An 8383-nucleotide genomic window follows, 5' to 3' on the forward strand; every position below is an offset into this window, starting at 1 on the left:
AGACGCTTACCTCGGCGAAGCCCTCGTCACCAAGATTGAGCAACAGTAACCAGCCACCGACAAGGCCCTGGACAGTGGGGCCTGCCTGTCGACCAAGGAGCCGGTAGCCGGCGGGACCCACCAGCCAGCGGGCCCCAGCAGCCGGTGCAGAAGCCGGAGAGCGAAGACACAGACGGCTCGGCCCCACGCCCAGCCGGATTACCATTGTACCCCCGGGGGTAGGCCTATATAAACCCCTCGGGACACCCATGCCAAGAAGGGGTCCCTGCTAGTTTTAGACACCACGTAGGGAGGAGAAGAGAGCAAGCAGAGCCTTTCTTCCTCCTCTCGCCAAACAGCTCAAGGAGCATCGTGTAGCTACTTGTTCATCTAGTGATCATGCGGAGACCCCGCAGAGCAGCAGTAGGGGTGTTATCTCCACGGAGAGCCCCGAAGCTGGGTAAGATTCGCCGGCATGCGTGTCTTCGCCTCATCCCGTTTCCAGGCACCGGTGATGTTTTACTGGCTCCCACAATGATAAGCCACCCATTGGCATATGTTGCACCTACCACCCGACATTTGGCGCCCACCGTGGGGCCAGGTGCACCGTCGTCCGGAGACCTATTCTGGACGGGAACCCTCTTCCTCCCCCGCGAGCGTAGCCAGCCCGGCACGCCTGATGGCGCTTGCCACGACGTGCTACAAGGCGTCACCAACATCTGTGCGGCGAGCAGCCTCGCCAATCTCCTTGACAAGACCCTCATCTCTGATGAGCTCGCCTCCGACGCGGGCACCGACCACCTCGTCAACCTCCTCGGCCGGCTCCATGTCTCCGGCGAGCCTGTTGTGGACTTGGAGTCGGTTGGCTCCACCGATCCGATGCCTGTCTACTCCGACACGACCTCATTCGACACCTTCCCCACCAACGTCACGATCTACAACGACCCGCTTCCCTGAGCCGATGGCTGCGACGCTGTCACCACCGAGGTGATGGTCATTGGCCACGACGGCGCTGCTGACGAGAGCGCCCACGACGCCCCGCACGCGGCGGTCCACGACTTGTCCATCCCCCTCCCAGCCGACGTCGACGCTGAAGCACTAGAGGCTCGCCGCCTCGCCCTCCTCGAGGAGGGCCGGAAGTTGGTTTCCATGAGACGCCTCGCTGAGGCCCACCGACGCGAGGCCGACCGCGCCGCCTTTGGCACGCCGCCCCCAGGCAGGCCCAGCCGGGTCGGCGTTGTCAGACAGCACGACACTGTCATTGCCGACGCGTTAGGAGTCGACCGCCCAGTCTACGCCACTCCACTCGAGAACCTGCGCGCCGCCCAGGCGGCCGTAGACGAGCTAGACGGACTGGGGGCCAAAGAACTCCCCCACATGACCCGACGCATCCAGCAGCTGATCGATGCAGCCGCGCAGTGGCACGAAGCCGACGCCCGCGCGGAAGAGAGACGACTCCGGCAAGGAGTCGGAACGACCATGGAACGCCAACCTCCTCCGAAGGTTTTACAGCTGAAATGCATTATGTATCACGCTAACTTTTGTACTAAGTACGAGATAATAGGGCCCCCGAGGAGAGCTCGGGGACTGCCATCTTTTGTCTATAAATGAAAAGTATCATGCTTATGGCCTTGTCATTGCATTCACTTTTTTCCGTCCGGCACCGGGTTCGACTAGTCGGCCCGGGGACTGGCCGCCTGGAGTTATATTAGAAGTCCTACCCACAGTCAGACAAGTAGTGTGCCGGCTCCCAAGCCTTCTCTTGCCAAAAGTCGCAGTTCGAAGAACCGGCTGTCCGGCTGGCAAGAGTTAAGGGAAGGAACGGGTGCCCACACGAAAAACGGCTAGGGACTAACGGACTAATATAACAAAAGCCGGTTTTTCTCCCACCGCCGACCGGCTACCAGAGTAGCCGGCCAGACGGCTTCCATTCACCTCACTCCAATCTAAGAAAGCTCGAGTACTTGCCTTCCCAGAAGGGGAAGGCGGCAAAGGAAACAGCCTAAGGATAAAAAGCATACGTGAATGGAAACCAAACATGCACACGACAATATTTACATAAAAGACCTTCAAAAGGCCAGCATTCAACATAGTTCGGATACACCCCCAGTGGGTGGAACTGCGGAAGCTTAATAAAATTGTTCAGAAGGCAACAAGCAGGAAAAAACAAGGACGACAGATTAAGCCGGCGGAGCGACTGACGAGCCGGGCAGGTCGGTGGAGACGACAGTGCCGGCTAGAGGAGTGGCAGGCTGGCGAACCTCGGCACGATCACCGCCTCCCGCAGAAGGCGCGCTTGCGCGCGCCTCGTTGCTGGAGGCACGGTCAGGCTGAGGCTGGCTGGCTGTTCCACCGGCCGGCTTGACGTCTTCGCTTTCTTCTCCTTCGTCATCTTCGCCTTCGTCGCTGGAGGCGATCTCTTCTGCCGAGTCTTCACCCGCCGCCGGGTCCAGCCCGAACCACTCCTCCGGCTGGGCAACGCCATCATCATTAATCTCGGGAGCGAAGACGCTGATGTCAGTACACTTGGCGATTGTCGAAGCGTGCTGAGCGATAGCCGGCCGCACCTCCGCTAGCTCTTCGTCGGCCTCCAGCCGCCAGGTGCGCAGCTGGTCCAGGTTCAACCCCAGATACCAAGCTCGGACGAACTCCAGCGACCGCCCAGCTCCAAGCCGGGCCGCCGACGCCTTCCAGGCCTCGAAGCGGCCAACCGCAGCCTCCAGCCAGTCGGCAGTCCGACTCGGGGTGCGGGGAATCATCTCGCTTGGCTAGAGGGCGGCCAACACATGCGCTCCGGCACGCTGGAGGCGGCGGAGCATACGATGAGCCGGCTGCAGCCGCGCTTGGACCGCCAAGAGTTGCTTTTCGAGCGACCGACTCGCGTACGGCGCGACTTCAGCCCTCGCCTGCCGGCGCGCTTCGCGATGGGCCTCGATGGTTTGAGCGGTGAAGACGGAGTAGCCAGGAAATTAGTCTGCACAGAGAATAAAAAGCAGCTCAAGTCAGAACACAAGTCAGGCGGCAAGGGGCAGGCAAGGAGCGAGGAAGGCGGCTTACCGTCGATCAAATCCTCAATACGGCCGAAGCCTTCATTCAGCGCTTGCCTGGTCTCAGCCCAGCCCACCGCTTCAGTCTCGAACTCGGCCTTCAGGGCGGCTTCATTATCCTGCACCTTCTTCAGAGCCGCCTTGTGGCTCTTCTCCTGGTCAGCCAGCTTCTTGGCCAGGCGGTCACGCTCCAGGACCAAGGTGTCGTACTCGGTTTCCTTGTCACGAAGGGCGGCCTGCGCCTTGCTGAGCTGCCCCTTAAGTCGGCATTGGCTTCTGCGAGCATGAAAGACAAAAGAAAAAACCAGTAAGGTGAAGTCGTCAGGAAAGATCCGACCCGACTACTCAGCAGTTGGCCCGAATCTCGGGGACTACACCCAGTGGGTGCGCTGACGCGCCCCCACAGGAGATGAATGAAACCAAGTACGTACTCCGGCTGCTGATCAGGTCTTCGGTTCTTCGACCCAGCTCCTGAGCCTGGGAGTTGAAGGCGGTAGCGCGGAGGTTATGATACTCCTGGAAGATTAGATAGGAAGCGAGAATAAGGTAGTCATCAAGGAAGATCCGACCCGACTGCTCAGCAGTCGGCCCGAATCTCGGGGACTACACCCAGTGGGTGCGCTGACGCGCCCCTGCGGAAGAAATCAAGAGAACAAAGCAACCAAAGATAGAAGACTCACCCGGATGACGGCCCGCGTCGCAAGGAACTCCTGGGTGTATTGCTGCAGCGAGGCGGCTTGGGCCTGAAGCCGATTCTGAACCTCTTGGGCCGCCACATTCAGCTCGCCCCTCCCGCCGCTGGGAGTCCACTCGGACATGCCGGTGCTGGCCGCCTCCAAGGCCTCCGCCGTCTGGCCGGCACCCGTAGCTCGGTGCGGCTCCGGCGCAGCAGTGCCTCCCCCTGCGCGCTGGCGCATTGCCGGCTGCACCTCGAGGCCGGCTCCTGCTTCCGGCTCACCCCCAGCCGGCTGCTCTGGCGCCGCAGCCGACTGGCCGCCTTGGCCCGCTCCGGTTGGCGCTGCCGGCGGCGCCCTCTCCATGAAGATCACGGAGTCCTCCCTCCGCTCCATCACCGGCGGTTCTTGGTCGACCTCCTCCAGTGGAGGCACAGGAATGTTGGGGGCCACGGTGTGGAGGGGAATGGCTAGCAGCGGAGGCTGGTTGTGCAAAGCCTCCGCCTCCGTCTCCGCAGTTGCCGCCTCCGCCCGGCCCTTGGCTGCTGCATCGTCCTGCTCCTTCGTCGCCTGGGCGGCCCTTCGCTCCGCCGCCTCCCGCTCCTCCCGTGCCTCTCGTGCGTTCCACTCCGTGGCCTCCCTGAGGTCGGCGCGGGGATCCACGCGGCGGGAGCCTGAAGACCCTCTAGTCGGCCCGACTACGGAGCCGCCCAGACCCCGCTCAAGGGAAAGCGGCGCCCTGTCCGGCGAGCAAAGAAAGGTTTAGAAGAGTTTTCAATCAAAAAGAAGAACAACAAAAAATATGTATCCAAGCATTCGACGACTTACGCTGAGATTGCCTGCGGCTGCTTCACCGCCTTGCGGAAGTGGGCCGCCTTCGCGGCCGCCTCATCTCGCTTGGTCACCGCTGTGGAAGCCTTGGACTTCTTTGGCCGGCTGCTGAAGAGGATCGACACGGCCCGGCGCTTTTGGGCGCCGCCGCCAGCAGCCAGCGCGGCGGACGAGCTTGCGCCTTTATGATCAGGCGCCGGCTGGCGGTGCGGGGCAACTTCGACCTCGGCATCATCCGGCCAGTCCTCGAAGCTGGCCGTGAGCCCCGCGCCTCCGACCTCGTCACTTTCCCCCACGATGGCGTCTTCCATGGCGGCCGCTCCCAAGTCCGGGTCATCGGCGTCGTCCACCGCGCGGTCAGGGACGAGCTGGCGCTCTACCCCTGCGGCCCCGGTCATCGGCGGAAGGAGAGGGTTCTGCTAGGGGCAAACCGACTGATTAGAGGCCGGCTATCATGAGGCCGGCTACCAAAAAAAGAAGAAAGAACTTACGACGGGCAGAGGGCTGGCGCGAGAGTACGGCCCCTTGCTGTACTGCCAATCCTCGGCGAGCTTGCAGTTGGAGATATAGTTCACCATGTAGGAGACCTCCGCATGAGGCATCTCCCTGGTGCTCAGCCGGCTTGGGTCGAAGCGGCCGCTCATCTGACAAACCATGTGAGGCCGGCTTTGGAGGGGAAGAACCCGGCGCTCCACGAAGGCGGCCACCAAGTCGGCTCCGGTCAGGCCCTCCGACTGGATCATCACCCGAAGCCGAGAGACGGCTGCGTTCCCGGCCTGAGACAACGACCTGGCCCAGTAGCTCCACGAAGGTCGCCTCCCAGCCGGCAGGCCGGCTTCATAAGCCGGCAGGTTGACGTAGTCGCCTTGCTGCGCGACATTCTTCACGTAAAAGTATGACTTCTGCCAGAGCTTCACCGACTGGATCAGCGGGATGGGCGGGAACGGGTTGTTCTCGCCCGACCGCCTCATGGCAATATAGGCTCCACAGGAGGAAGGCACGCCCGCGACGACGGTGCCGAGTTTGCTCTGGAAGAATTCCGCCCAGAGCTCGAGCGTGGGGAGGACCCCAAGGAAACCTTCACACAGCGTGACGAAGGCCGACAGCAGCATCACCGCGTTGGGCGTGAGGTGATGCAGCTGGAGGTTGTAGAATTCGAGGAAGGCTTGGAGGAACCCGCTCGCCGGAAGGCCGAAGCCGCGCAGGCAGTGCGAGCAGAAGATCACCCGCTCGTCCTCCTCCGGTGCCGGCGAAATCTCCTTCTCCGGCGCTAGACGAACCCGAACGAAGTTTTCCCCGGGCAGGCGTCGTGTTTGGTGGAGGAACTCGACGTGGTCCTCATGGACGTTGGAGCCATCCCACGAGCTTGACAGCGCCATGGGGCAGTGCGGCGAGAAGCAAGACGATGCGGCGGCGGAACGAAGCAACGCCGGGACGGCGTGGCAAAGAGCTGCTGCGGGGAAGAGAAGAAGAAGGAGGGCGAGAAGGGGCGGAGTGAGGGAGTGCGAGCGAGCCTCTGCCGCTCCCCCTCCTCCTCCTACTTATAGACCACGCGGCGGAGCCGAGGAGGCACGGCGTGGGGGAACATGGGGATCAACTGCGCCCACTCCCCCATGTCCTGTGATTATTGTGCCTTGATGGCAGAATAGAACCGCCACGGGAAGGCGAGCGGTCCATGTGGGCCGCGGAAGATCCGCGCTCGGACCGAGGCCTGCGAGTGGCGGGCCCGGGCCTGTGGCGGCGTCCCGTCGCCCGCGTACGTTGGCAGGATTTCCTCGCCACGTGGCCCGCGTTCCCGCCTACGAGAAACGGAGCTTTTCCGAAGACGGCGCGCACAAGCAAAGCCGGCCCCTCAGGATAGGAAGCTGACCAAGCTTCTCGTCCCTTTATCAGCCTCGAAGCTCGCCCAGCTTCGGGGACTACTGTCGGAGTAAGTGACCACGGGTAGCCTAGTCGGCTCCCCCTGGCCTTTCTGAAAAAATTACGAGTCGATCCGGCTCTCAAGAATCCAAGACATGGGGCCGCCTTCCCCTGGCCGGCTGTCTCCCAGGCCGGCTATTGGAAGGCGGGCCAATTTCAGCCCTCATGAAGAAAGCCACGGGAGGGCTGGCTCCGAGGTGCCGGCTGCGAGAAGGCCGACTCCAAGGAGCCGGCTCCCATAAAGCAGTCAAGACCGTACCCTCGAAGTCTGCATCCACATAACAGCGATGTGACGGGGCATGGCTACAGTGAAGCCTGCCACCCCCGAATCCCGGAGCGCGCCTGGCACGATGCGCCGTACGGGTGGCCATGACCCATCCGGCACAGCACTGTTGCCACGTTGACCCTGATGTCATCCACGACGGGCTACCAGTACGGCCCACGGGCGGTGGGCCCCTTTGGGCAGAGAGACACCCGAAGGCGGCCTGGCCTCCCCCAGTCGGCCCAAGACGGAGCCGGCTTGCCACCCCCTCGAAGGAGACGCCCCATTAAGGAGACAAGACGCGGTGAGGCTACAGTGGTCACCCGCCGGATGGCAGCACTGTAGCCACGCTTACCTCGGCGAATCCCTCGTCACCAAGATTGAGCAATAGTAACCAGCCACCGACAAGGCCCTGGACAGTGGGGCCTGCCTGTCGACCAAGGAGCCGGTAGCCGGCGGGACCCACCAGTCGGCGGGCCCCAGCAGCCGGCGCAGAAGCCGGAGAGCGAAGACACAGACGGCTCGGCCCCACGCCCAGCCGAATTAACATTGAACCCGGGGGGGGGGGTAGGCCTATATAAACCCCCCGGGACACCCATGCCAAGCAGGGGTCCCTGCTAGTTTTAGACACCACGTAGGGAGGAGAAGAGAGCAAGCAGAGCCCTTCTTCCTCCTCTCGCCAAACAGCTCAAGGAGCATCGTGTAGCTACTTGTTCATCTAGTGATCATGCGGAGACCCCGCAGAGCAGCAGTAGGGGTGTTATCTCCACGGAGAGCCCCGAAGCTGGGTAAGATTCGCCGGCGTGCATGTCTTCGCCTCATCCCATTTCCAGGCACCGGCGATGTTTTACTGGCTCCCACAATGATAAGCCACCCATTGGCATATGTCGCACCTACCACCCGACAAAGTGAATCCCTAGGGTTCAGTTAACAGCCAAGGGATTGATCGCTCGGGTTCAGTAACGTGCGATCGCTCCGGGTTCAGTTAGCCAACGCCTCACACACACGCATGTACATGAGAGAAACGCGCAAACCATAGTGCATCGCTCATCCCCGACCCCACCGTAACCAGTAACTCCGCGATATTTCCTCTCCCTCACTTCTACCATGATTCTTTCCATCATGGATGGCCCAAATAATTGAAGGAAATATGCCCTAGAGGCAATAATAAAATTGTTATTTATATTTTCTTATATCATGATAAATGTTTATTATTCATGCTAGAATTGTATTAACTGGAAACTTAGTACATGTGTGAATACATAGACAAACAGAGTGTCCGTAGTATGCCTCTACTTGACTAGCTCGTTAATCAAAGATGGTTAAGTTTCCTAGCCATAGACATGTGTTGTCATTTGATGAACGGAATCACATCATTAGAGAATGATGTGATGGACAAGACCCATCCGTTAGCTTAGCATAATGATCATTTAGTTTTTCTCCTATTGCTTTCTTCATGACTTCTACATGTTCCTCAGACTATGAGATTATGCAACTCTCGAATACCGTAGGAACAACTTGTGTGCTATCGAACGTCACAACATAACTGGGTGATTATAAAGATGCTCTATAGGTGTCGCCCATGGTGTTTGTTGAGTTGGCATAGATCGAGAATAGGATTTGTCACTCCGTGTTCTAGAGAGGTATCTCTGGGCCCTCTTGATAATGCT

Source organism: Triticum aestivum, chromosome 6A (genome assembly GCF_018294505.1).
Source record: "Triticum aestivum cultivar Chinese Spring chromosome 6A, IWGSC CS RefSeq v2.1, whole genome shotgun sequence".
NCBI lineage: Eukaryota > Viridiplantae > Streptophyta > Magnoliopsida > Poales > Poaceae > Triticum > Triticum aestivum.